This window comes from Chlorocebus sabaeus, chromosome 22, assembly GCF_047675955.1.
Source record: "Chlorocebus sabaeus isolate Y175 chromosome 22, mChlSab1.0.hap1, whole genome shotgun sequence".
In the NCBI taxonomy this organism is placed as follows: Eukaryota; Metazoa; Chordata; class Mammalia; order Primates; family Cercopithecidae; genus Chlorocebus; species Chlorocebus sabaeus.
In genome coordinates, this window is record NC_132925.1 from 44982113 (window position 1) to 45009220 (window position 27108).

Here is a 27108-nt window from a genome sequence, read left to right on the forward strand (position 1 = left end):
CTCCGAGTTCAAGAGATTCACCTGCCTTGGTCTCCCATAGTGTAAGGATTACAGGCATGAGCCACTGTGCATGGCCCAGAATAAAGTTTAAAAAAAAAAAAATTAACATGTGAGGCCAGGTTCAGTGGTTCATGCTTGCAATCCCAGCACTTTGGGAGGCCAAGGCGGGAAGATCATGTGAGCCTAGGAGTTTGGAACAGCCTGGGCAACACAGCAAGACCCCAGCTCTACATAAAAACTAAAAAAGAGACAGGAGAGAGGGGTAAGGTGGAGGTATAGATGACATAAGTTTAGCCATTAATTGCTATATGAGAGTTCATAATATTCTATTTTTCAGTTTTTCCATAATAAAAGGTTAATAGAAATGTAAGAAAGCCATATTAAAAGCAGTTTCTCTTGATTCCATTTTTCTTTATGCTAATATGCATTTTAAGTTTTTTCTATTAAATAAATTTTTTACATAAAATTTAAATTTTAAATTTCAAAATTTTAAAAAATTTAAATGTTGAATATAAATTTTTAAGGAAATCTTTGCTCTTATTGTCTTTATGGAGATGTCCACTGCTCCTGGGGCCATACAAATCACACTCAGACATGCAGAGCCTGGAAAACTTAGTTCACTGTTTTTGCTTTTTTTTAAGGAAAAAAAATTAAATATAAAAGAACCCCATTGAGGGAACACTTATTCTATTTTATGGAATTAAGTGTTGCCCAATTTTTTTAAAAATTAATTTTAAAAAGAACCCCATTGATACTTCTTCTGACAATACACTGCTTAAGCAATCTGAAAATATTTCATCTAAATATCCAATTAATATTTCCCCAATTACATTTCACCTGAAGGTTTCAGTATCTTTTTCTAAAATTAACTAAGGGGCCTTGCTATAACACATTTACAATCAGCACAATAATTCACCACTTTAGTGATCCTCACACAACAGAACAAATGTGTCAAGTTCAAGATATTCTAAGATGTTTCAGTCATTCTGGTTGAGTTTGCATTCAAAATTTTGCCTAAGCTAACTAACTTTAACTGTTTTGTTTTAAAAAGTGTATGTAGTCTTTTTAAATTTTTCAGACATTTTCTTAAAAAGCAGCCACTGAAAAGTTTACAGTGGTAACAATACCATGCTGAAGAATTCAAAAATATGTGAATCTGAAAAAGTAATTCATTGAAAGAGAATATTTCTCACAATGCGATTATTTAAAATTGTAATTTGATTAAATTTATCTGTATGAAGCAAAAGTGATGCCACACCCTTTCCCTCAGCAATCATTTAAACTAAGAAGTAGAAGTAAAAAGACACCTGAGCTCTGCATTATCTGTCCAACCTTGGGTAAGTCACCATCTCTCCAAAACTCAATTTCTTCATCTACATACTGAAGGATTTACACTTGTTAACCTTCCAGCTCCACAATCCTGTGTTCTAATGTTCTAATATATACTTCATAACCTTTGACCCATGATCATTCTAATGACAACATTGGAAAAATATTTATAATATACATGATATAGCGATATCAATTACATTACAAATAACTTTCACAGGTTTAAACCATTTGGGACAATGTTATTCTCAATACATCAGATCAAGGTTTTGTCAACATCAGCACTACTGACATTTTGCACTGGATAATTTCTTTATCATGGGGACTGTCACATGCATTGTAGGAGGTTTATCTACCCACTAGATGCCAGTGGAACCCCCCCAGCATGCTGACCAAAAATGTCCCCAGACATTCCACAAAATCACCTCTGGTTTGAGAACTATTGCATTCAATTAAAAACGTTCAGGGTTTTTTAGAGAAGGGAAAAAGGAAGAAGACTGTTTTTGTTTTGTAATATAGGAGGAAAGGCATAAGAAAGGATAGGAATGTTTTCCAGCAAAACAAAAGGTCAGGCTGGGCACACTGGCTCACACTTGTAATCCCAGCACTTTGGGAGGCCAAGGCAGGAGGATAGCTTGAGGCCAGGAGTTCAAGACCAGCCTGCTCAACACAGTGAGACCTCAGTCTCTAAAAAAAAAAAAAATTGCAACTCACATACTAAAAAAAGGTACCCTCTTGTATGAGGCCTAGTGAAAACAATTAAATATTGTTGTGTGGCTAACGCAGTAACAATGAGAATAAAAGTATATAAGCTATGGGGAAATCCGTAGGTATTCCATCCATGCCTTGTAAAGAATCCTCAATAAAGAGGTCCAAAGGTTTTTAACAGAGATTAATGACATTAACTTAATTCCTCTTAGCATTTCAAGGAGGCTAAAACTGCTAAAGTTACTCCCTATTCTAACCACTGAGAACACTCGCATGAAAAACATATCTTCCCCCAGTTAAAGACCATAAGCATCTACCTGTTGTAATAAAATGTAAATGTGGTACGAATCTCACTAGAAGTAACACTGTGGAATATCCTCAAGTCCTCTGTTTTTAAAGAAAGGCCAAAAAAATCCAGTGGGGAGAAATTACATTTAAATGTTATAACAGAAAAGTAAACGTTCACACGTTCACTTTTTGGCTCAGCCATATTTTCCACCAAACAGACAAATACCCAGTTTCCTTAGTCTATTCTTGGACTGGTCACCAGACTGGGCATGAGAAACCCAGAGTCTATTCCCAGCTCTAAAACAGACTGGTAATCTCAAGCAAATTATTCAGTCAGGTTAAGGTTCTACACCTGTATCATGCTAACAATACTGAAAATCTGCCCAGAAACAAGCACAGAGAAACCCAGGACTCGCTCCTGCACCCAAAGGACAACTGCAAACATATTTTTAGATTTATTAAATCTAAAAATCTGAATAGGATTTTATTTATAGCACCATTTTAACATCCTTGAAATTTCCAAACTGAGTGGTGCCTTTACCACTGCCCTCTATAAAATTAAGAAACGCTCTTTTTTAATCACACCATGCCTAATTTTGCAAAATTCTTCATGTAAACTCAACAAATCACAATTATTATGTAAAACAAAAAGCTGTTTTGAATTCAAGCTGTTGGAAAGAGCTTCAACTTTTGCATTTCCAACTCTAGCTTTCAGTCTACTGCACAAGTAGTTCTTTCCTGGCGTCATAAAAGGTGTTTCACAAAGTCTGGAGAGCAAAAGTTCGCCCCCCAGCCCAATTCTGGAAAGGCCTTAGGATTGTTCTTATCAGTAGACAGGCAGGGGTTTTAAATATAACGATACAGGTGTACATTTTTTGCTCTTAATACCCAGTAAAAAGCTGTCTAGTAAAGCAAGTTACCTGCTGAACTTTTCACAGACATGAAACTGTAAACACAATGCAGTTCAACAGAAGATTTATAAAAGAGGAATAAGAGGAAAACCGGGTGTCCATTATCAGCCTTCGGCTGCCCCCCGTCCCCGCTATCTGGCGTACACTTGTTAGTGGCTGCGGAGAAGCCACTCACAGAGTTTCCCATCCCGCTGAGGGAAGGAAGGAGCCCTGACTGCGCCAGCGGGGCAGACCCAGAAGGCGCGGTGTCTGGGACGTTTGGCCGCCGCAGACGTCCCCGTCCCCGCCCCCGCCGAGGCCCCAAGTGCGCCACCTTCTCCGTGCCCCTCCGCCTCCTCTCTGCAGATGGGCGCACGCGCACAAGTACACGCACGCACGCACGTACACACAAAAGGAAGTCATGGAAGGTGCTGCTCCCTGCACACGGGCACACTCGCGCAGGGCACACTCGCGCGGGACACACAAACACACCCCAAAAGGACGCGTGAAGGGTTCGCCAGACGGTGGGCAAAGCCCGTCCTTCCCGCCCCAGGGCCTGCTCACTTCAGGGAGTGCCCACTCGCCCATCCACGGGCCCAGAGCGCACAGACCCAGCCGGGCGGCAGCCCACCCGCCAGCACGCAACTCCACGCCGCTGCTCCACAGCCGCCAAGCGCACCGCCAGCACAGTCCCGCCCGCGAAGCTGGCCCAATAGGGCCCGGGTTGCAAAAGCCCAGGGAATATCAGGGCTCCCTACTTCCAAGTTTCTTTAATAAAAATATTACATTTAATGATGCTTGTCAATATCCTCACCCCTACAAACCATGGCCTGTTTAAATTCCTTTCCTTAAAGAACCAGTTATCAATAGTATCCAACAAAGCACCACAGAACACAGCTTTGTATTATCACACAGCCTGACAGTAAGAAATCTTTGAGTAGACTCTGCCTTAATCCTTCCTCTTACTCTCTAACTTTTCCACACCGTAATTTATTCATTTTAGTTTTTCCTTGCCTTGCTGTTTTGTATTGTTCCCAAAAGAAATCTTCTGTAAACCATCTTTCCATTTTACTTTTCTAATACTTGTAGTAACAAGCTTCATAAATCGACAGGCGCGGGAACTCACACCTGTAATCCCAGGACTTTGGGAGGCTGAGGTGAATGGATCACTTGAAGTCAGGAGTTCGAGACCAGCCTATCCAAAATGATGAAACCTCATCTTTACTACAAATACAAAAAATTAGCTGGGTGTGGTGGTGGGTACCTGTAACACCAGTTATTCAGGAGGCTGAGGCAGGAGAATCACTTGAACCCAAAAGGCAAAGGTTGCAGTGAGGCATGAACTCCTCACTGCACTCCACTCTGGGCAACAGAGCAAGATGCCATCTCAAAAAAGAAAAAGAAAAAGAAAAGCTTCATAAATCATTTCCATTATATCTCCCACTCTATTCAAAATCTCTCCACAACTTTTATAATTTTTATCAGCTCCTACCAAATCGATTCATAAATAACTTTCTCAAACACTGCATTTTTATTGTCTGTTCTCATTTCTTCAAAGCTAATACTCTCCAACTTACAGAAATTTGCCCCAAACTACCGTCAAAGTTTGTGCATCTATTCCAGAAGCCCCCACAGTTACACAAAAATCTATTTCCTAGGCCTGTCCCCAAAACCTTGAAAACGATCTTTCAAAATCTTCTGTAACAATTCATTTAAATCATTCATAACTCAAAACTAGTTGGACTAGTAGTCCCACTTCCCTTAAGACTAATTATATAATCTAATCAAATAAATTCTAATATTATATGTATCTACATATACAGGTGTGTACATATGACAAGCACACATATACAGGGGCCTGCAGAACACCAAGCATGCACTTCATTCTAATCTCTTGGATACTGGCTCTTCTCAATTTTACAGGGAAACTTCTCCATGCCACCCCAGATGTTCAAAGGTCAAACCCCTATATTGTGAAGACATTTATCTATGTTGAATTAATATAGTTATCATTTAAAACACACTTCTCTCCATGTCTAGTATAATCCTTCCCATCACCTTCTTTAAGATACTCATCATTGGCCTAACCCACACAATCCACCCAAATATTCAGAATATGCTCTCCCTCAACAAGGTCCAGTATGAGGCATGTCCTAAAAACAACTCTAGACTGAATGAGGCAGGGCTGCTACATGATGGTACAGCCAAGTTTCATGAGTTGAGCAAAGTGAGAACCCTGGGCCCTCTTCAGGCCTTCAACACTCTGAGTCTCCAGAGATCTTTCATTATTAAATTTGGTGGCTAAATAGATGTAGAAGTTAAGGCAGGAAGAAAGTGATGAAAGCCCAGGGCTAAATCCTGGAACTAATCCTGAAGCAAAGCTACACTAGGATGGAACACCAATACCACATATTTTGTGCCTTGTCATATTTTTCTTACTGCCATTTCATGTTTCTACATTAAATATGCGCGCTCTCTCTCTCTGAACCATGAACATCAAAAACTCTGATAGGGGCCATGCACAGTGGCTCATGTCTATAAATCCCAGCACTTCAGGATTATTAAAGTTATTATAGACAAAAAAGAAAGTAGAGTCCACTTTAGTTCCCTTAGGACATCTCATTTTTACCATGTGCCCCATTCTTCCACATTTTACCCGAATCTCTATACCTATGCAAGTTTTTGCCAACAGAAAACATGATGTGGTTTTGAAGCACACAAATAGAGATCTCAAGGTCTCTATCACTGACAATATTTTTTTAAAAGCTGGCATGACACACTGCCACCTTTTTATCATGGGTGGCATAGACTGTTCTTATTTGCACAGAGAAAGAATAGGTTCCTGACATCAGTTATTTCCTGCTCACTTCAGGGAGCGCCCACCTGCCTGCCCTGCCATGGGCCAAGAGCACACGGACCCAGGTGGGCGGCAGCCCACCCGCCACCACGCAGCTCCATGCCGCTGCTCCACCAGCTGCTGAATGCACCGCCAGCACAGTCCCGCTCGTGCAGCTGGCACAATTGGACCTGGGCTGCAAAAGCCCAGGGAATATGAGGGGAAAGTTCCCCCTACTTCCCAATTTAATAAAAATATTACACTTAATGATGCTTGTCAATATCCTCACCCCTACAAACCACGGCCTGTTTAAACCCCTTTCCATATGTTCTCTCCATATTTTCTCTGCTGCAAGCTACTCCCTCCTCTCTTATGCCTACAACTTCAACCTTCTCATTCATTTCCAGTCCATCTATTTACTAGATCCTATCAGCTTGTCCATGTTCTACTGTCACCCAACAATAGAACATCTTTTGTCTTTTACCTTCATCTTTTCTCTTTTTTTAGAAAGGGTCTCACTCTGTTGCCCAGACTGAGTGCAGTGTTTCAATCATGGCTCATTGAAGCCTTGACTTTCAGGGCTCAAGTGATTCTCCCACCTCAGCCTCCTGAGTAACTGCAACTACAGGTGTGCACCACCATACCCAGCTAATTTTTTATTTTTATGTAGAGACAGGGTTTCCCTATGCTGCCCAGGCTGGTCTCGAACTCCTGAGTTCAAGTGATCTTCCTGCTCCTGCCTCCCAAATCGCTGGGATTACAGGTGTGAGCCATCACATTCGGCTTACCTTATCTTTAATACACCTCCACCTCATCTTTTGTTTCCAATGTCTCATTTCTAACCCACAAATATCTTTCAGCTAAATTCATATAAGTATATTACAAATGAATGGTTACGATTTTGCAAGTATTATTTATTTTATAAACAAATTGTTGGGAGGCCAAGGAGGGAAGATCACTTGAGACCAGAAGTTTAAGACCAGCCTGGGCAACACAGGAAGACCACATCTCTTTAAAATAAATAAATAAATAAAAATTTAAAAATTAAGAAAAAAAAAAAAAAAATATATATATATATATAAAAGAAAAGTCGGATATGGTGGTACACATACGTAATCCCAACTACTCAGGAGGCTGAGGCAGGAGAATTGCTTCAGCCCAGGAGGCAAGGCTGCAGTGAGCCATGACTGGACCACTGCACTCTAGCCTGGGTAACAGAGAAGACCCTGTCTCAAAAAGAAAAAAAAAAAAAATAAGAGAACTGGTAAACGTAACAAATCTAGCTATTTTTCTCAATTCCCATGGCTCAACGATTCCAATCACTATCAACTCTTGCCCAATTATTGTGACCATCTGTCTCATCTTACCTGGCTTTTCCTGGACAATCTGCTTCTCTCATGACTAGCTATATCATTTTCCTACTCCTTCAGCTTGATAAAAAATGACTTGCTGCTTCTTGCTCCCCAGGGCCACTCCCTGTTATCCTATCACTAAAAAATCGCTTGGGAGTCACATTACTCACTAAAACCATTCCTTCTGCAACATCTATCAACTTCCAGAATATCCTCCTATTTTCCCTACCCAATGACTTCAATTCTACTTGGTCCCAAATTCAGACATTATTCTCAATGATTTCAACAAAGATGCTGAAGAACTTTCTACACCCTGACCTTCAAAAAATCCTAAAACCTTCATCTGCACTTCAGCTAGCCACAAAGAAACTGAAAACAGAGTCATCAATTGAAAAGTGCTAGGCCAGGTGTGGTGGCCTGTAATCCCAACACTTTGGGAGGCCAAAGCAGGTAGATCACTTGAGGTCAGGAGTTCAACACCAGCCTGGGCAACATGGTGAAACCCTGTCTCCATTAAAAATACAGAAAATTAGCCAGACATGGTGGCTCATGCCTGTAATCCCAGCTACCTGGGAGGCTGAGGCAGGAGAATCACTTGAACCCGGGAGGCAGAGGCTGCAGTGAGCTGATGCCGCTGTACTGCAGCCTGGGTGACAGAGTGAGACCCTGTCTCAAAAAAAAAAAAAAAAATTTACAATCCACTAGGATTATAACTTCAGAGACCACTCCCCTTTTCTTTATCCACAACCACTTTATATTCTAGTTGTAGACCTGCTCTTTACCTCCACTTGGCTGTATTGTCTCCCTATATAATTTAAACCTCTCCAACAGTCATTTTAACACTGTCCTCTCCAGAATATCATGACCTTCCATTATTCTCACTATGCATCTCCCCAGTGATAGACAATCCTCACCATCTGTTTCCTCCACACCCACGCACTGGTGGGTGTTAAGCACCACCAGAAAGCTATGAAATCTTCCACAACAGATTTATTCTAAATACAACTCTCCATCTCATTGACTAATCCAAATCATTTTCATATTTGAATCCCTAATCCCATCAAATACTCAAACCCTTCTATAAAATTCCCTCAAATCACACCTTCTCCACCTGTAATCAAATCCTCTTCACAGTTTCTAAAATGTTATATCTCCACCCATCTGTTACTTCTTGCCTCCAGTTTTAGAATAAGAGTTGCTGTTCTTCCTTCTCAAACTAAACTTCTTTATTCAATGCCTGTATTTATTGCTTCCATATTCTTCCAACCCACTCAGTAAATCCCCATGCACTCTGGTCTCTGAACTGCTCTTTTTGAGACCGGCTCTCACTCTGTCACCCAGGCTGGAGTGCAGTGGTGCGATACCAGCTCACTGCAACCTCCACCTCCCAAGCTCAAGTGATCCTCCCACCTCAGCCCCCCAAGTAGCTGGGACTACAAGCGCAAGCCACCACACCCAGCAAAGTTTATTATGTTTTGTAGAGACGAGGTTTCATCATGTTGCCCAGGATGGTCTCAAACTCCTGAGCTCAAGCAATATGCCCACCTCAGCCTCCCAAAGTGCTGAAATAACAGGTATGAGCCACTATGCTCAGCCAGTCCTTACCCTCTTTTTGGCAATGACACTTGAGCTATCCACCTTGCTTTATGTCACTGTAGCACATGATTCTACTCTGATGTCTCTGGTTGTTTCTTCTATCTGAAATCACTGCTGTTCTTCCTAGTCCAAATTGTGGATATCTTCCCAAGTTCTGACCTGAAGCCTCCTATAATTCTTAGCTACTAAGGGTCTCATCCCTCACCACTGTTTCTACATTTTCATTCTTCATATGGCTATCTTCCCCCAGCTACCCAAAATAATCTTTAAACCATCACCCTCTCCTACAATCCAATTTACTCCCGAGGAATTAGAATACATAATAATTGCTTTTTAACTAGAATTGGAATATATAATGATTTCTTTTTAACTAGATTCTTCAACTATTACTTCAATTAACACTTCAATTATCAGTCCAAATAATTTCATAACCGTCAGTGCCCTAACTAAATCCAGAATTAGTAGCTGCAATTATCAACTCTATGTATGTATTCCCAACTCTATATTGCACTTCTTTTCTTAGCTCCAATCCAGTACTGATGCCTCATACACAGGTCAATGTGTCTTAAAACCCCAAAACAGTTCTGCTAAGTGATCTAATAATTTCTACTAATGGCACCATCAATCTCAGTCACCCAGATTAAAAGCCCTAGAGCTTTTCTTCAGTTTTCTTTTTTCTCTGCTGTTTCCCAAAAGCCTATCTGCCATCAAACCTTCCCATTCTTTCTTTGAGGTATTTCTTATCTCTATCCCTCTCCTTTTATTCCCACTATGACGGCCCAACTTACATCCTCAATACTTCACTTTGGGTTTTTTTTTTTGTTTTTTTTTTTTTTTTTTTTTTTTTTTGAGACAGGGTCTCCTTCTGTCACCCAGGCTGGAGTGTAGATTTCGGCTTACTGAAACCTCTGCCTCCTGGGTTCAAGCGATTCTCCTGCCTCAGCCTCCCATGCAGCTGGAACTACAGGTATGTAACACCACATCCGGCTAATTTTTTTTTATCTTTGTAGAGACAAGGTTTCGCCATGTTGCCCAGGTTGGTCTCAAACTCCTGAGCTCAAGCAATCTGCCCTCCTCAGCCTCCCAAAATGCTGAGATTACAGGCGTGAGCCACTGTGTCCAGCCTACTTCACGCTTTTTCCTAACTTTGTCTCCCAGCCACCAGGTTCTCTTCATTACAAAAAAGAAAGGTCACTAGATTAGTATTCTTAAATATTCTCTTACCCATTCAAAAATCAACAACAGTTCTCCACTGCATACTGACTTAAGTTAAAACTCCTTAGACTTCAGCCGGGAATGGTGGCTCATGCCTGTAATCCCAGCATTCTGGGAGACCGAGGTGGGCAGATCACTTGAGGTGAGGAGTTTGAGACCAGCCTGGTCAATATGGCAAAACCCTGTCTCTACTAAAAATGCAAACATTAGCTGGGCGTGGGGTCACGTGCCTGTAATCCTGGCTACTCAGGAGGCTGAGGCAGCAGAATTGCTTGAACCCAGAAGGCGGAGGTTGCAGTGAGCAGACATCGCACCACTCCAGCCTGGGTGACAGAGTGAGACTCTGCCTCCAAAAAAAAACAAACTCCTCAGACTTCAAAAAACTTGAAACCATCCAATAATCATGGAATAGATAAATCTACTGTGGTATATTCATATGATGGAATATCACACAGCAATGAAAAAGAATAAACAACTGCCTAACATAACATGGATAAAACTCACAGACATGCTCCTTGAGAAAAAGAAACTAGACACAGAAATTGGGTTCCACTTATACAAAATTCAAAAACACACAACACTACTCTCGTATGACAAAAGTCAGAATAATAGTTATTTTTGGTTGGATGAGATATCAGCTTGGAAATTGCACATGAGGCATCCTTCTGGAAGTTGGAAATGTCCTGTATATTGAACTGGGTGGTGGCTACATAAATTTATACCTAAGTACCCTTAAGATTGGAGCACTTTACTGTATGTATCTCAATAAATTTTCAAAATCCAAGTTAGCCTGAATTTTGAGATAGTCTGCCTACTTTCCAGTTTTATTTCCCTCCATTCCTCAACATGAACCCTAAATTATAGCTAATCTAGACCACCAACCCCTAAACATACCCTGAACTCTGCTCACTGTCACTCATATCACTCCTTCTTCTAGGAAGGCCAACCCTCACCATTTTGCCTATTATCTTATTTATCCTTCAAGGTCTAAGCTATACCACTAATTTCTCCACAAAGCCAACCCTGAACAAACCTGCCATAGTACTTGTGTCATAGACGGATGTGTATATTTTGTCCCTGGATAAATTCCTGAAGCACACAGACTGTGTATAAACATGTATCCTTCACACTCCCTACCATAGAACCTTGCACACAGTAAATACAAAAATATTCCCTGAATGAATTAATTCTGGCAGTCCATCAAAGTATCCTTCAGTCTAACCCTCCTTCTCATATCCACCCATCACTGCTTCTACTCACAATTCATCCCATAGTTCACATATTTAGTTTCTGTCATTCAACAAATAATTGAGCACCTACTACATGAAAGAAACTGAAACTATACTCTAATGTACTCCACTAAACTACCCAAAAATATAACCCAATTTCAGCTGCTGCCATTTGAGTATCTGTACAACTCTAAATTTCCAGTCAGCCAGGCATGGTGGCTCACACCTGTAATTCCAACACTTCGGAAAGCCAAGGGAGGGGATCACTGGAGCCCAAGAGTTTGAGATCAGCCCAGGCAACATGGTGAGACCACATCTCTACAAAAAATATTAAAAATTAGCCAGGCGTGGTGGCACATGCCTGTGGTCCCAGGTACTCAGAAGGCTGAGGCAAGAGGATCACTCGAGCCCATGAGGTAGAGGCTGCAGTGAGCTGCCGTGTTCACATAACTGCACTCCAGCCTGGGCAACAGATCAAGAGCCTGATGTTCGTTCATTCATTAATAATAAATAAATAAATAGTGCATTTCTAGTCATCTTCCCCTCTTCCCTACCTCCAATTGCATTCCACTCCCATATTCTAATCTTACTGCTATCAAACTAATTCAAGCCCTTCTTAATTTCTCCAGTAGCCACCTAACTGGGCTTTTTTTTCCTAACTGGTCTTTTCACATACAATCTTACTCTACCACCACATTACCCACAATCTATCCAGTAAGGTATAGCTACAGCCAGGTGAAGCTATCTAATATACAGTCCTTGGCTCAATTCTCTACTCAGGAAAGTTCAACAGTTATACACTAATGATGTATGCTAACATACTTTAATCCTATGTTAACATACTTTAATTCTCACATCCTCACCATAACCCTTGCCAGGAAAGTATGATTATCAATTTGATGAGAAAATGGAAACTCAGAAAGGAAATAATTCTCCATAATCATACAGTGGGTAAATAGAAGAGCCAAGACTAAAACCCAGCTTCTGTTTGCTTACCAAGCACAACACTACATCATATCAAATACAAACTACTTAGCTTAGCTTTCAAGGCCATCCATTTTCAACCCACCCCCAACTGACTCTCCTACCTTGTATTATACCTTATTCATGAACTCTTGTGTTTCAAACGATAGATTGTGATCAATTATTTTGTCAGTCATGAAATCAGTTTAATGAGGAACAATCAGCTTTTTTTTCTTCCCCCTTGGCCAGTTTTTTTTCTTTTTAGTCAAACAAAATAGACAACATCCAACTGCATCTACCATTGTAAGGACAGTTACTGTATTATGAAACTTTTTGTTTTACCCACACAAAAACATTCACACATGCATATATTAGATGGAAATGTGACATGTATTTCTTACTACAGGTCATAGTTTAAAAATTTAAACCTAACTTACCATTCCCCACATCTCCTGGGCTTCTCACCTCCACAGCTTTGCTTATGCTAATCTCCCAGGCAGGAATGCTCTCTTTCAGTAATCTTTGCAAATCAAAATCCTATCAATCCAAAACTTAAAAAAAAAAAAAAAAAGAATCCTATTAATCCCTTCAAAGACTAGCTAAAATTCCACTTTTATGCCATTAAAATGCTGTCTCAGGTTTTCTCCTAATCAAATGCATTTTCTGCCTTTTAAATTCAGTAATATTTGGTATATTTGTGACTCACAGATATATTTGTGATTACAGTACAGGTATTTGTGCACAAGCCCAGCTGCCCTACCAGAATATAAATCCCAAAGGATTTATTCCTGACAGCAAAGCATTATATGCTTTTGCATATAACAAATGTGCATTATCTATTAAAGAAAACTCATTCCATTATTTTCTGAAACCCCCAGTTACAAATCAACATAATTTAATAGATTCTACTATATTCCAACCTTCTGTTGACTCTTATCCTTCAAATAGCCTTACTATCTTCCTCCTCAGAACAGCCCTCTCAAATAATCCTCTTTACCTTCCATCTTCTCATGCTTTCCTCCAAACATAGCTTGTCATATTTCAGTAATCTTTTCCTTCCTTCAGAATCACCCTTTCTATCAGATACCACTTTTCCTTCCCCGTCTGCTCATCTTCTACCTTATTCCTAGTTCTCTAACATCCATACACATTGATCTATATTCTTTAAACAGATTTTTCTTTTCTTCACCATCTCTTTAACCAGACTTCTTGAATTATCTCAATTCACTGCTAGTGCGTATAGTCTGGCAGCCCCATTTAGTCCTTTGTAGAAAAAGGCAGGTTATGAATAAATGAAAAAGAAACATAAAACATATAGACAATTCAGATCTAAATTATTTCAAATATCTCATTCATTCATTCATTCATTCATTCATTCAACAAGCTTGTGTCTACTGGACACATGCCCTCAGTTCTGTCTATTCTATTCCGTAATTCAGAAAGCAGCTTTGAGAAAAGCATGCAGGAAAATGCCAGGATAACAGGGCCAAGTTGACTCATGCTCTTCTCTCATGAAGGCCAAGTAATTTGTGGTGTACAGGCTCATAAAAGAACAACTAAAAGTTACACTATACAAAGATGGAAAACAGACCCCACAGTTGTTTCAGGGGGCTCAACATCTACCAAACAAATGTGAATCTGAAAGGAACAAACCAGTAGGAGTAGCTAAAACGAAAACAGGCAGAAAGCATTCAGACAAAAATAGATCCAGACTCTAGGTTCACTTTAGGGCTGCAAGAGAAATTTGGAGTCATTTAGTTCCTCTCTAAGATCCCTAAGGAATCTTTTCAAATATCAAGCTAAAGTATGGTTCACTTAAATCATTTCACCAAACCTTAGCCAATGTTCATTTCTCCATTCCCTGAACTCCTACAGCACTTACTGTCTGTAAAACTCATTTGTGAACTTAAACTATCTTGCTCAAGGTAATAAAATTATTAACAAATATCCTCAGAATTTATTTCATCTGAGAAAAATGAATTTTTTTAAAAGAATTTATTTACATATTCAAATCAGTATAGTCCTCTTTAAAACAAGTTACTTTGGAAGGCTACCACTTACTCATTTATTCACTCCATCCATCCAACCAGCTGATGCACTCAACCAACATTTATGTAGTGCCTAACTAACTACATGTGAAGCTATCACCCCTGTTCAAAATATTCCCAACTTCCTCCTTGGGAGTGTTTTCAAAATCAGCTAATAAGTCAACCAAGAAAATTATTCCCATTTCTGTGATTAACTGGATTTAAGGCAAAACTATTCTTTATTCATTCTATTTGAAATTGACTAACCTTCAGCATTTCTAAAAATCAAAATTTCAAAGTAAAAAGTTCCGTCATCAATGAGACCATTCAGAATAAGATTATACCATGTATTATTTAAAAGTGCGCCCCTTGGCCTGGGGCGGCAACTCATGCCTGAAATCGCAGCACTTTGAGAGGCCAAGGTGGGTGGATCACTTGAGGCCAGGAGTTGGACAACAGTCTGGTCAACATGGTGAAATCCCATCTCTACTAAAAAATACAAAAAATTGCCAGGAGTAGTAGTGCATGCCTGTAGTCCCAGCTACTCGGAGACTGAGGCAGGAGAATCGCTTGAACCTGGAAGGCAGAGCTTGCAGTGAGCCAAGATGGCGCCACTGCACTCCAGCCTGGGTGACAGAAAGGCTCCGTCTCAAAAAACAAACAAACAACAAAAGTGTGCCTCTTGGGCTGGGTGCAGTGCCTCACACCTGTAATCCCAGTGCTTTGGGAGGCTAAGGCGGGTGGATCACCTAAGGCCAGGAGTTCAAGACCAGCCTGGCCAACATGGTGAAACCGTGTCTCTACTAAAAATACAAAAATTAGCCAGGGGTGGTGGTGTGTGCCTCTAGTCCCAACTACTTGGTAGGCTGAGGCACAAGAACCAGTTGAACTCAGGAGGTGGAGGTTGCAGTGAGCCAAGATCGCGCCACTGGACTCCAGCCTGAGTAACAGTGAGATCCTGCCTCAAAAAAAAAAAAAAAAAAAAGGCCATAGAGGCCTGGAAACATTTTAGCGTCATTTTAACAGATTTCCAGATTTGCCACACTAAAACTCTCTAGAAGACAAAGAATACTGCAATCTCAGGGAAAAAAAAAAAAAAAAGGTGTGCCTCTCAGAGGGATTATGACCTCCTAGCGGACGGGGACCATGTTTCTCTTACCTTTATAGACCCCTTCCCCCAACAGCACACAATAGGTACTCAATAAATAGGGAAATTGGATAGAATTGTACTCAGAAGTTAATTCAGGAAAGGCGTTCTAAAAACATTCTGAACACTGCTACTGAAAATGACCACCAAAATATAAAAATTCTTATCCAGAGATATAATTTTGATATTTGTTTTTAAAAATCAACTTTCTGAAATCTTGTACCATTACTGAATTATTTCACAACTGTCTTTCTCTCTCAAAAGAATGTAAATACTACTTTGGGAGGCCAAGGTAGGATGCTCACCTAAGGTCAGGAGTTCAAGACCAGCCTGGCCAACATGGTGAAATCCCACCTCTACCAAAAATACAAAAATTAGCCAGGCAGCCGGGCGCGGTGGCTCAAGCCTGTAATCCCAGCACTTTGGGAGGCCGAGAGGGGCGGATCACAAGGTCAGGAGATCGAGACCATCCTGGCTAACACGGTGAAACCCTGTCTCTACCAAAAAATACAAAAAAAAAACTAGCCGGGCGAGGTGGCAGGCGCTTGTAGTCCCAGCTACTCGGGAGGCTGAGGCAGGAGAATGGCGTAAACTCAGGAGGCAGAGCTTGCAGTGAGCTGAGATCCGGCCACTGCACTCCAGCCGGGGCGACAGAGTGAGACTCCGTCTCAAAAAAAAAAAAAAAAAATTAGCCAGGCATGGTGGCACGCTCCTGTAATCTCGGCTACTTGGGAGGCTGAGGCAGGAGAATTGTTTGAACCCAGGAGGCAGAGGCTGCAGTGAGCTGAGATCACACCACTGCTCCCCAGGCTGGGCGACAAAGCAAGACCCCATCTCAAAAACAAAAAAATTGTGAATACTATAACTTCCTTGAGAGAAGAAGCTTATGTTATTTTTACTATCCTAAAAAAGAATTAAATCAGACAGTCCTAAAACAGTCATTTATGTCTGAGGTATAAAAAAATCTAAATTATACCAGCACCCTGCTACAGACCAGATTTTACTCCAGATTAAACTAGCCTCAAATTTAGAAGAGACCCCCCAGTCCCACCTCTTCGAAGTTGTTACAGAACTGTTGCAATTCCATTCTAATCCATTCCATCTTCTTCCCTTAAATCTAAAGGTCCTCTCCAGTCAGATATCCCTTTTGTCCTGTACGCTGTCAAACACACACACACAATTTTGTCTACAATACCCACGCAGTACTCAGCAATTTCATACAATCCCCCTATTACCGCTAACAGTGAACACTACTTTCTATCAGTCATTCAACAGGTATTTATTAAGCACTTAAGAATCAACCTGCTGTGAGTTTCCCTAGAGACTATAGGAAGTCTCTGCTCTAGAACAGGTTACAATGTACCATTTGCAAAACAAAGAGAATAACTGTCACAAATACAAAATTTAGCAATACATAAACTACTTGTGAATACTGTTGCCACTGAAAGTAAGGAAAACTCTCAAGAGGTGTCATTACTTAGACTCCCAAAAATAAGTGGAGCAATATTTATTCTCCGAATATCCACCACAGTGATTTGCACCTCATACACAAATTTCAAAAACACTAATAATTTATGACTCTATCCTAACATATGAGATCGAGCCCAGTATAGTTTTTTCCTACCACATTCCCAACATATTAGTGACTTGCTAATTTCCTTAAAATTGACAAAAATTTTAGTCTCATCACCATAAAGTAAACCTCCTTCACATTAACTATATCCAAATCCCCTTAAAATTCTTTACCTTTTCTTCAGCCTCCTCAAAATGTATCACCATCTCCATCAAACCCTGTTCCTCTTCCTCATCCTCCTCTTACCACATTTCCCCATCTCTCCCTACCACATCCCCAAAAAATACATGTCCATGCCAATACATCCCCCCCAAAAAATAAAAACGTAAGAATTGTGGCCGGGCACTGTGGCTCATGCCTGTAATCCTAGCACTTTGGGAGGCTGAGGCAAGCAGATCGCTTGAGCCCAAGAATCAACCTGCTGTGAGTTTCCCTAGAGACTAGAGGAAGTTTCTGCTCTAGAGCTCAAGACCAGTCTGGGCAACACGACTAAACCCCGTCTCTATAAAAAATACAAAAAAATTAGCCGGGAGTGGAGGCGCACACCTGTATTCCCAGCTACTTGTGGGGCTGAGGTAAGAGGATTGCTTGAGCCCAGGTGGAGGCTGCAGTGAGCTGAGATCACGCCACTGCACTTCAACCTGGGTGACAAAGTGACACCCTGTCTCAAAAAAAAAAAAAACGGGGGCAGGGCGAAGTGGTTCACGCCTGTAATCCCAACATTTTGGGAGCCCAAGGCAGGCAGATTATGAGGTCAGGAGATCAAGACCATCTAAGGTGAAACCCTGTCTCTACTAAAAAGACAAAAAATTAGCCAGGTGTGGTGATGGGCACCTGTAGTCCCAGCTATTCAGGAGGCTGAGGCAGGAGAATTGCTTGAACCCAGGAGGCAGAGGTTGCAGTGAGCCGAGATTGCACCACTGCACTCCAGCCTGAGTGAGAGCGAGACTCTGTCTCAAAAAAAAAAATGCCATAGAAGCCTAGAAATAACATTCAAGGGTCATTTTAATGCATTTCCAGATTTCCCACACTAAAACTCTCCAGAAGACTGTCAAAGAATACTACAATCTGCTAATTCCAAGATGAACTACTATCATTGTCAAGCAACTCCTCTTCATCTCTAACAAGCAAATCTTATGCTGCAAAGATGGTTCCTACAACATGGTCTTTCTCATAGGTCCATCCAAACTTCCCTTTATCATCTCATCCAGCATTTTTAGTATAATTGTCAATGTTCCTTCTACTTCAGGAGAGCCGTATCTAGGCTAAATCCCTATAATATAATGGGGAAGTCAACAGATACAGCCTAAGATTGTTGGACTCTAAAATCAAGGTTTAAGCATATTATTTAAAAATATAAACACATCGAATAAAGTAACTAAAATAACTATCAAAGGTCAGAAAGGAGGAGAAAGAGGATAATGTCAATGACACATTCACAGACATCTTCTGATTCCCTGATAATGTCATTTTGATAAATCAAGAAATAATATTATATGCCTATTACTTGGAGACATGGAAAAAAGCATGGTAAGAAATACAAATTAACGCTTAGAAGTAGCGGCCTCAGTAAAGTGGAACTGCAATAGACAGGTGAGACAGGGGCTGTTTTTCATAATAAGTTCCCTCAGAACAATTTGATAATAAAAGGGTAGAGGCTGGGCACGGTGGCTCACGCCTGTAATCCCAGCACTTTGGGAGGCCAAGGCAGGTGGATCACCTGAGGTCAGGAGTTTGAGACCAGCCTCACCAACGTGGAGAAACTCCATCTCTATTAAAAATACAAAATTAGCCAGGGGTAGTGACAGGCACCTTTAGTCCCAGCTACTTGGGAGGTTGAGGCAGAAGAATTGCTTGAACCCGGGAGGTGGAGGTTGCAGTGAGCCGAGATCACGCCACTGTACTCCAGTCTAGGCAACAAGAGTGAAACTCCATCTCAAAAAATATAAATAATTTTTTAAAAAATTTTAAAGGGTAAAAAGACAATAATGACATATTTAAGGGCATTCTGCTTACAAAAATTAAAAGAACAGATAATATACAGTGCTGGTGAGAGAAAAGGGAAGGAAGACTAGCCCTCTCATGCCATGATGACAATACAATTGAGTACAGCATACTATGTTTAAAAAAAAAAAAAAAAAAGCCCTAGAAAGGCATGGTGGGTCACACCTGTAATCCCAGCACTTTGAGAGGCCAAGGTGGGAGGATCAGTTGAGGCCAAGAGTTCGACATCAGCCTGGCCAACATGGCGAAACCCCATCTCTACTAAAAATACAAAAATTAGCTGGACATGGTGGCGCATGCCTGTAATCCCAGCTACTTGGGAGGCTGAGGCAAGGGAATCGCTTTAATTCAAGAAGCAGAAGTTGCAGTGAGTTGAGATCACGCCACTGCACTCCAGCCTGGGTGACAGAGCGAGACTCAGGGGTTGGGTGGGGAGGAGTAGGGGGGTAAGTCCTTTAAAAGAATGAGTGGCCAAGCCACTGTGTCACACCTGTAACCATAGCACCTTGGGAGACCTAGACAAAAGGACTGCTTGAGGCCAGGAGTTGGAGCCTAGCCCGGGCAACATAGGGGGACCTCATCTCTACAAAAGAACTAAACAATTACCGGGGCATGGTGATGCATGCCTATAGTTCTACCTACTCAAGAGGCTGAGGTAGGAAGATCCCTTGAGCCCAGGAGGTCAAGGCTGCAGTGAGGTATGATCCAAGCCACCGCACTCCAGCTTAGGGGACAAAGTGAAACCCTGTCTCAAAAAAAAAAAAAAAAGAATGAGTAAATCTGGCCGGGCACGGTGGCTCACGCCTGTAATCCCAGCACTTTGGGAGGCCGAGGCGGGCGGATCACCTGAGGTCAGGAGTTTGAGACCCTCACCATGTTGGCCAGGCTGGTCTCAAACTCCTGACCTCAGGTGATCCACTCGCCTCGGCCTCCCAAAGTGCTGGGATTACAGGCGTGAGCCACCGCGCCCGGCCGTATATATAGTTTTTTCTTAATAAAAGGTGAATAATACTCAGGTAGTTTTTAAGAGTATGGTTCTAGCCCAGAGTTCCCTCTTGGAAATCTGGGCTAGTGTGAGCTCAGCAAATCCAGAGACAGCTTGGTTCATTTCCTGATATAGAGATGCTAATCCTCCCTCCAACCTGGCTCTAGAGTCATCCAGTCCCCTAGGTTCCCCTAGACCTTATGATAACTAGTCCTGACCTCCTTGCAACCTAAAACCAAAACAGATATTCTAGATCCTCCATTCTGCAGGCCCACACTTTGCTGGCTGATATGTTTTCTTCAATACCACTATGCCTCAATGAGAGTATTCTCTTCACTGGAGAACTCCCTCACAGTTCACATCAGGAACTGTGAATGGCAGAAGATCTCCCACCAGCCACAGATTTATGGAACCAATCCAGCCAACTAGACTAATTTGAGCTACAAATGAAGTATCCAAAGAAGAGCCACCAAGCATGTGCATGTATTCCCCCCACCATTAATTATAATCTTGTGTACTGCAATCCAGGCTGAATAGCACCAATTTTCCTGGACCAGATAAACTGGGCAGTGAAGAAAACCACCAAGTCAATTAATTTTAATTGCCAGGATAGTATTTACCCAACCTCCGGTAAGTGTTAATACTTCAAATTTTCTAAAATCGAAGCTCCATGGCCTAAGGAATCCCCACAGGCCCGGCCCTTTCTCAAGGTCTGCTTCAGAGGTTCTCATATTCATTGGTGCACGTCTAAAATGTCACAGACCAAACCACAGACTAAAATCTAATTCTCAGTGACCCCAACCACAGCCCAGACCCACACTTACCAGATGTCATCTACTGAAGAGCCCACACAGGTTCGGAACTAGGCCATCCCGGCCCATCTGGAATAACTCTTCAGTCCTTAGGCCAATATTTATTAATTATGCTACATCTGTCTATTCTATTATGCATTCCCTGCATCTTCTCTACTATTTAGCACTCCCTCTTGCTTCAAACGCGATCCTTTCTATTCACAGGAACTCCTATCTCCTTCTTTCCTTCCCTGAGAAACGCTTCAGTTATTTCCATAATGAAATACCTAACGTATCTGCACAATGAACACCCCCCAGAATCCTCAAGACTCCTCCACAGCCACCTCCCCGCATTCCTCCACCTCTCCGGCATCTTTCCTCCGGCCCCTCTCCCTGTTCGCACTCCCACTACGTTTCCTGCAAGCATTCCCTTTTCTCCAACCCCTGCCCTTCCCTTCTCCCAAAGAGCACACTCCGGCAGCAACAGTGACTGAGGCCTGCGGTGCATAAAGCACTGCACCAGGCACGGTGGACAGAGCCCTGGTGTCTCCCCAGCCTTTTCACACCCACACCCAGCACCCTCTGTCCTCCCCGTGCAAACATCCCACCTCCTCCCCTACCTCTGACACCCGCCTGCAGCCTCGGAGGCCGCCTTCTCGCCTCCGCCACCCCCGTCATTATCCCTCCTCAACCCCCCAACCCACCCTCCGCGCCCCGCTTCCTCACGTCCCCCGGCCAGCCCCAGTGTTTCCCTCGGCCTCGGCCGGCCCCCCGGCCACCCCCAGCCTCGCCACGGCTCGCTCCCCCCGGGGTCAGGCCGTTACCGCCGCGCGCTCCCCCCGCGCGCCGCCCCCTCCCCCTCCCCCGCCCTCCCCCGGGCCCGGGCCTGCCAGGCCGAGCGCTTTACCGCGGGCGGGCGCCGAGTCGCGCGGTCACCGACTGCAGGCGGCGGCAGCTCCAACCTTTCTAGGGGCCTTGAGAGGAGGGGAAGGGGGGAGGGGGGAGAACTTTTGCTGTGGCAGCTTCGGCAACAGCTCCCACCCCTGCGCCTTTCTCCTCTTCCTCCCCCTCCTCCTCCTCCTCCTCTTCCTCCTTCTCTTCCTCCTCCCAGAGCAGTAGAGACGCAGACATGCCGCAGCTAGAGCGCCGCCGCGGTCGCCGCCACTGCCGGCCCGGTGCATTGTGGGAAGCCCCGCACACGGGAAGCGCTCCGCGGCGCCCGCCCTCGTCTGGCGCAGAGACCTGGCTGGGAAGACACAGCGTGGCTTCGATTCCGGCGCCTGCGTGTCACCAGCCCAGGGTGGCCGTGGAAGCTGGACCCGAGCTGCAGGCCCCCCAGGCTGGGCCCGGGAAGAAAGCGGTTTGAAAAAGATCGGAACTGAGGAACTGTCTTAGAGCGGGGGACTCCCTGCTCCTTCAGCCTTAACCAGTGCCCAGCGTTCAGAGAAGTGGAGGACTCGGGGATTCGGGAGCTTTTCAGGCCTGGGGAAATGGAAGGGTCGGGGACCTAGATGAAAGGTTATTTGCCAGAAATTTCTTGGCTTTTTCACTTATTCTCTCTTAACTAGTCCTCCGCCGCCACCTCCAGTCGTTGGCCTCTACCACCTTCAAATGCCACCTTTTCCGGCAGACGTAGCCCTGCGTCCTTGAAACTGGCAAACCCTATTAGTGTCCGCAAGCTAAGATGCAGGGTGTAGGCATAGAGACGGATCAAGAGATCCGGCCCTGGACCCTCTTGGGCAGAACTTTGTCCTTCCCATTTCACCTGAAGCCCAAACTTTGTATGGCAAAGACTTGGTAATGATCTCTATAGAGCTAGGATTACACAGTTGTCTCATCCTTTGGGGGCCCTTGAGCCAAATTGTGACCTCCTTAATGGTGCCTTCATCAACTAGCATTAGGCGCCCTGAGGTGCTTGTGCATACTGCCATCGTTTACAATTACTCATCTTTGTGTACCCACCCTAGCACAAGGTCAGCCATATAACATAAAAGATGCTCAGTGAATGTTGAGTAGTTGTGAGCATCTGGAACTTGCAGTTGGGATAAAACGCCTTCATTGCGATTTCTTCATAATAATCTGAAGATTCCATTTAGCACCTCTCTGCGGTACTTAAACGTAACCTTTGAGGGGAGAGGGAAAAGAAAAGGCATGAAAATATCTATAGAGCCATTTCTGGTGTCCTCCTTCCCTTTTCCACACCCACCTTCCCACCCCTTGCCAACTAAATGTTCATTTGAATACTGCTTTTTGGCAAAACTCCAAACTCCTGCATTATGCACTTGTGATGATACTGAATTAGATTAGTGTCTGCAAGGTTAATGTTCCCTCAGGCATTAACCTCAGTAAATTGTGATGCCTATTTAGAAATAGCTAAGGCCCAGAGGTTCAGCTTAATTTAGACACAGGTAACTAAGAGAAAGAGTAAACCACAGCTCCACAATCAGCTCTCTCTGTGTGCTTTTCCCATTAAAAAATACAAATTTTAATAAGATGACTGCGCATATTCTGAATGTTAATTGCAACAAAACAGTGATACAAGTTAGAGCCAAGGGACAGTTATCTGGAGGACAGTCTTCTGGCAACTTCTAGCACCTGCAATGGCATCAAATTCAGATGTCATAATAAAAAACACCTCTGGCAGCAAGGAACCCGACTCAGTATTAGGCAGTGGGAAAACTAATAACTGAGGTTACACCCAATGAGCTAGGATTGATTGGTTTGCTATTAGGAATAGATGTAGGTCTCTGCTCAGCAGCCTAACGAAGAAGCAATAGAGAAACAGCTGTCTAAAATGGGCAGAATAAAGAGCACTACAGGGATAGTAACAGCAGAAGCAATGGTGAGAAGCAAGTTTAAGTCCTTTATAAGTTAAACTGGAGAAACTTCTCAGCTTCAGATTGGCTCTCCATGCTCCTCTTGCTCACTTCCCTAAACACCACCCATGGGTACTCAGCCTACTTACTTTTCCTTTTTTTTTTTTAACTTTTATTTTGAAATAATTATAGCCTCACAAGAAGTTGCAAAAATAGTCCAGAGTCCCGTGCTTCCCCCAATGGTGACATCTTATAAAGCTCTAGTAAGACATCAAAACCAGTGTCAACCTAAATAACAGAGAGGCTTTCTAAAAGAAAATGTTTATTTGGGAATAGAGCATTGCAATGAAAATATGCATCTCATAGTTAACTGTCTGCATAGACAAAGGTGTTTAAAGGAAAAAATGGAAAGGATTACATAATTGTTTTGAAATAATTATCCTTGACTATAAAGATCAATAACAAGGGTGACGCCAGTCCGAGGTTGGACAGGCATTTGCTGGGCAGATGTCCTTGCAAAAGTATTTTTTGTGTAAGGTTGTGATGGCCTTTGTGCAAGGTTGTGGTTTTTGCAGTCTTTTTTGATAGTTTTTGTTATCAGGCATACAAATGTAAGAACCCTGTCTTTCGTAGCCTTCCCTAGCTCTATTTGTCAGGGTTTCTTAACATTAGTGACTCCATTTTGATTGTGACAACTTTCACACCAGGAAACCGACAACGGTACATTACTGTTTACTAGACTACAGAATGTATTATTTGCCATTTTCTTAACCTGTGTTCTGTTTTGTGTGTGTGTGTGTGTAGTTCAGTGCAACTTTGCCTCATTTACAGATCCTTGTAAACACTCCTATAATCAAGACATAGAACTGTTCCATCACCACGAAATAACTCCCTCATACTACCTTTTTGTATTCACAAATCCCCCTCCGCACTGCAACTGCTCTCCCAACTCCATGCCTGTCCTCTAGTAACCACTAATCTATTCTCCATCTCTATATTTTCATCATTTCAAAAATGTTATGTAAGTGGAATCATATAGCATGTAAACTTTTGAGATTGATGTTTTAACCTAAACATAAAGGTCCACAGCTCAAGCAAATCTAAAGGGCACAGCCACTTGCAGCTGGAGCTGATGGTTTCCATGTGGGAATGTGATATTTAGGAAATCAAGAGAAGTCAGGAATCTGAGTTTTGGGGTGAAATCTCCCAAATATTAAATGTTGACAACTCATTGCATTTTTTTTTTAAGAACACAAAAGCATATCAGACAAAACAGGCCTGTGGGCCAGTTTAAGCCCATAGCCCACAATATATCTTCCCTGATGTTACCTAACCCACAGAGGCTGGAACCACTGTTCTGACGAGTGAGATTCTCAGGGGCTCTATGGCCTCTTTCCTCTGTTCCGGCTCTGGAATTAGGTCTGAGGCTTGGTCTTTGCACTCCTTCCAGGAGAAGAATGTGCTTCCATCTGTTTCCTGCAAAGACTTCACCGGGTCTTCATACCCTCCTCTAGTAACATCTTTGCTTCCTTTTTTCTAATATTCTCAGACTCAGGACTAGATGGAAGTTCTGTCTTCTGTATCCTTGTGGCTCCCTACAGCACTAGCCATTTGTCAAAGCTGGTTCTACCTTAAGGATAAACTTGTCCTTTTCTTTGCAAAGCTCTAAATTCATAGCTTTGCTACAGTTTAGACCTGCCTCTACTGCATCATTCCTACTGTACCCAGAAAAACATGGCTTTTCCTATTCCTAAAGGAGTTCTTTTCCTGGGATGTTTCCCCCTGAGTTCCTGCTTCAGATACGCTTCAGGCCTGGGGAAATGGAAGGTTTGGGGACCTAGGTGAAAGGTTATTTGCCAGAAATTTCTTAGCTTTTTTGTTTATTCTCTCTTACCTAGCCCTCAGCTGGAGCGCAAAGGGCATCCCAGATCACTGATACATTGTAAAATTAATGAATAACCTACTGTCTCCTACTTAGGATATAGAGTGTAGGTAGTTTCTTGAGTTTGAGACAATAAACCCTGCACCTCTTAGAAGCATCTAAAGAAGGTACTAGGTTGCACTAAAGTTCATCAGCTGTGAGATAACTATGGTTTAGAGGAGCACAAGGGAAGACACCACTGAGAGGCCAAGATACACAAGAATGAATGAAAATGAGGTCTTGGGCCAGGATGATATTAGTGGGTAAGGAAAAAATAAAATAATTTAAGGATAATATCTACTAGTGCCTAGAGGTTAGTCTGTTGATTAAGTCCACAGATTCTGCAGCTGAAGTCAAGTGAAGTCAGGGTTTGAATCCTGACTACCACTTACTGGCTTTGCAATCTTAGTTACTTAACCTCTCTGTGCTATCAAGTGCCCCATCTAGCAAATGGAACTAAGAATAATACCTCCTTTTTAGGGATATTATGGCTATTAAATATTAATAACATGGAGTAGCTTAGTGTTTATTTATTTATTTTAGAGACAGGGTCTCTGTTGCCCAGCCTGGAAGGCAGTGGTACAATCATGGTTCACTGCGGCCTCAAACTCCCAGGCTCAAGCGATCCTCCCACCTCAGCCTCCTGAGTACCTGGGACTGCAAGTGTGCACAACAATGCCTGGCTGGTTTTTGTATTTTTTGCAGCAATAGAATCTGGCAGTATTGTCCTAGGCTGATGTTGAACCCCTGGCCTCAAAGTGAGCCTCCCACTGCAGCCTCCCTAAATACTGGGATTACAGGCATGAACCACCACACCTGGCAATGTAAAGCAGAACAATAACTGACACATAGTTAAATGTTCTATGTGGTGTAGATATTGTAGTTGCTATTATTACTATTTAAAATAACCTAAAGGTAATATGAAGCAAATTTCCTAAACATAAAATTCAATAGAGAAAAGACATTAGTTTCTACAAGTGGATTGGGGTGAGGAGAAGAATAGAAACTATACAAGGACCAAAAAAAAAAAAAAAAAAACCATGATGAGAGAAATGATTTAGATGGGAAAATAACTTTCAGAATGTTTACCATGGGGAATAAAAAGGGTATACAATAGGTAGATGACACTAGGAAAAAAATTAACCTACAAAAAAAAAACTGCTATTATTCAGATATTTTATTTCTGAGCATAATCTTTGCCTGAACAATTTTATAAGGCTGATGACATTGGTCTATTGTAAGGATGCCTGCTACTTTCTATCCAGCCAACACCAGTGAATCAAGTGCCTACCTCTTCTTTCCCAAAGTTTAACCAGAATGAAGACAAGTTAACTATTCATGTATTAAAGCTGTGGGTTTTCATAAGAGAGAAATAATGACAATTTGTATCATCCCAAAGTGTTACAGAGATCTCACAATTTGCTTATTGCCAAGATGG

General features: G+C 42.4%; 1 protein-coding gene across 5 annotated transcripts in view; it reads right to left on the bottom strand.

Moving 5' to 3' along the window:
* ZNF148 (zinc finger protein 148) overlaps positions 1-22102 on the bottom strand; it is a 147768-nt gene extending 125666 nt beyond the window's left edge. Inside the window, exons 1-3 of one of the 5 annotated variants that reach the window (XM_073009796.1) lie at positions 21841-22045; positions 19800-19902; positions 12844-12957 (exon numbers count right to left, since the gene is read on the bottom strand). The gene's annotated coding sequence lies outside the window, so the exon portion shown is untranslated. Of the gene's footprint in view, positions 1-12843; positions 12958-19799; positions 19903-20966; positions 21532-21840 lie in introns of those variants that run through there. The other 4 variants (XM_007985532.3, XM_073009797.1, XM_007985531.3 and 1 more) reach the window with 4 other exon arrangements.
* Between the last annotated feature and the right edge of the window lie 5006 nt (positions 22103-27108).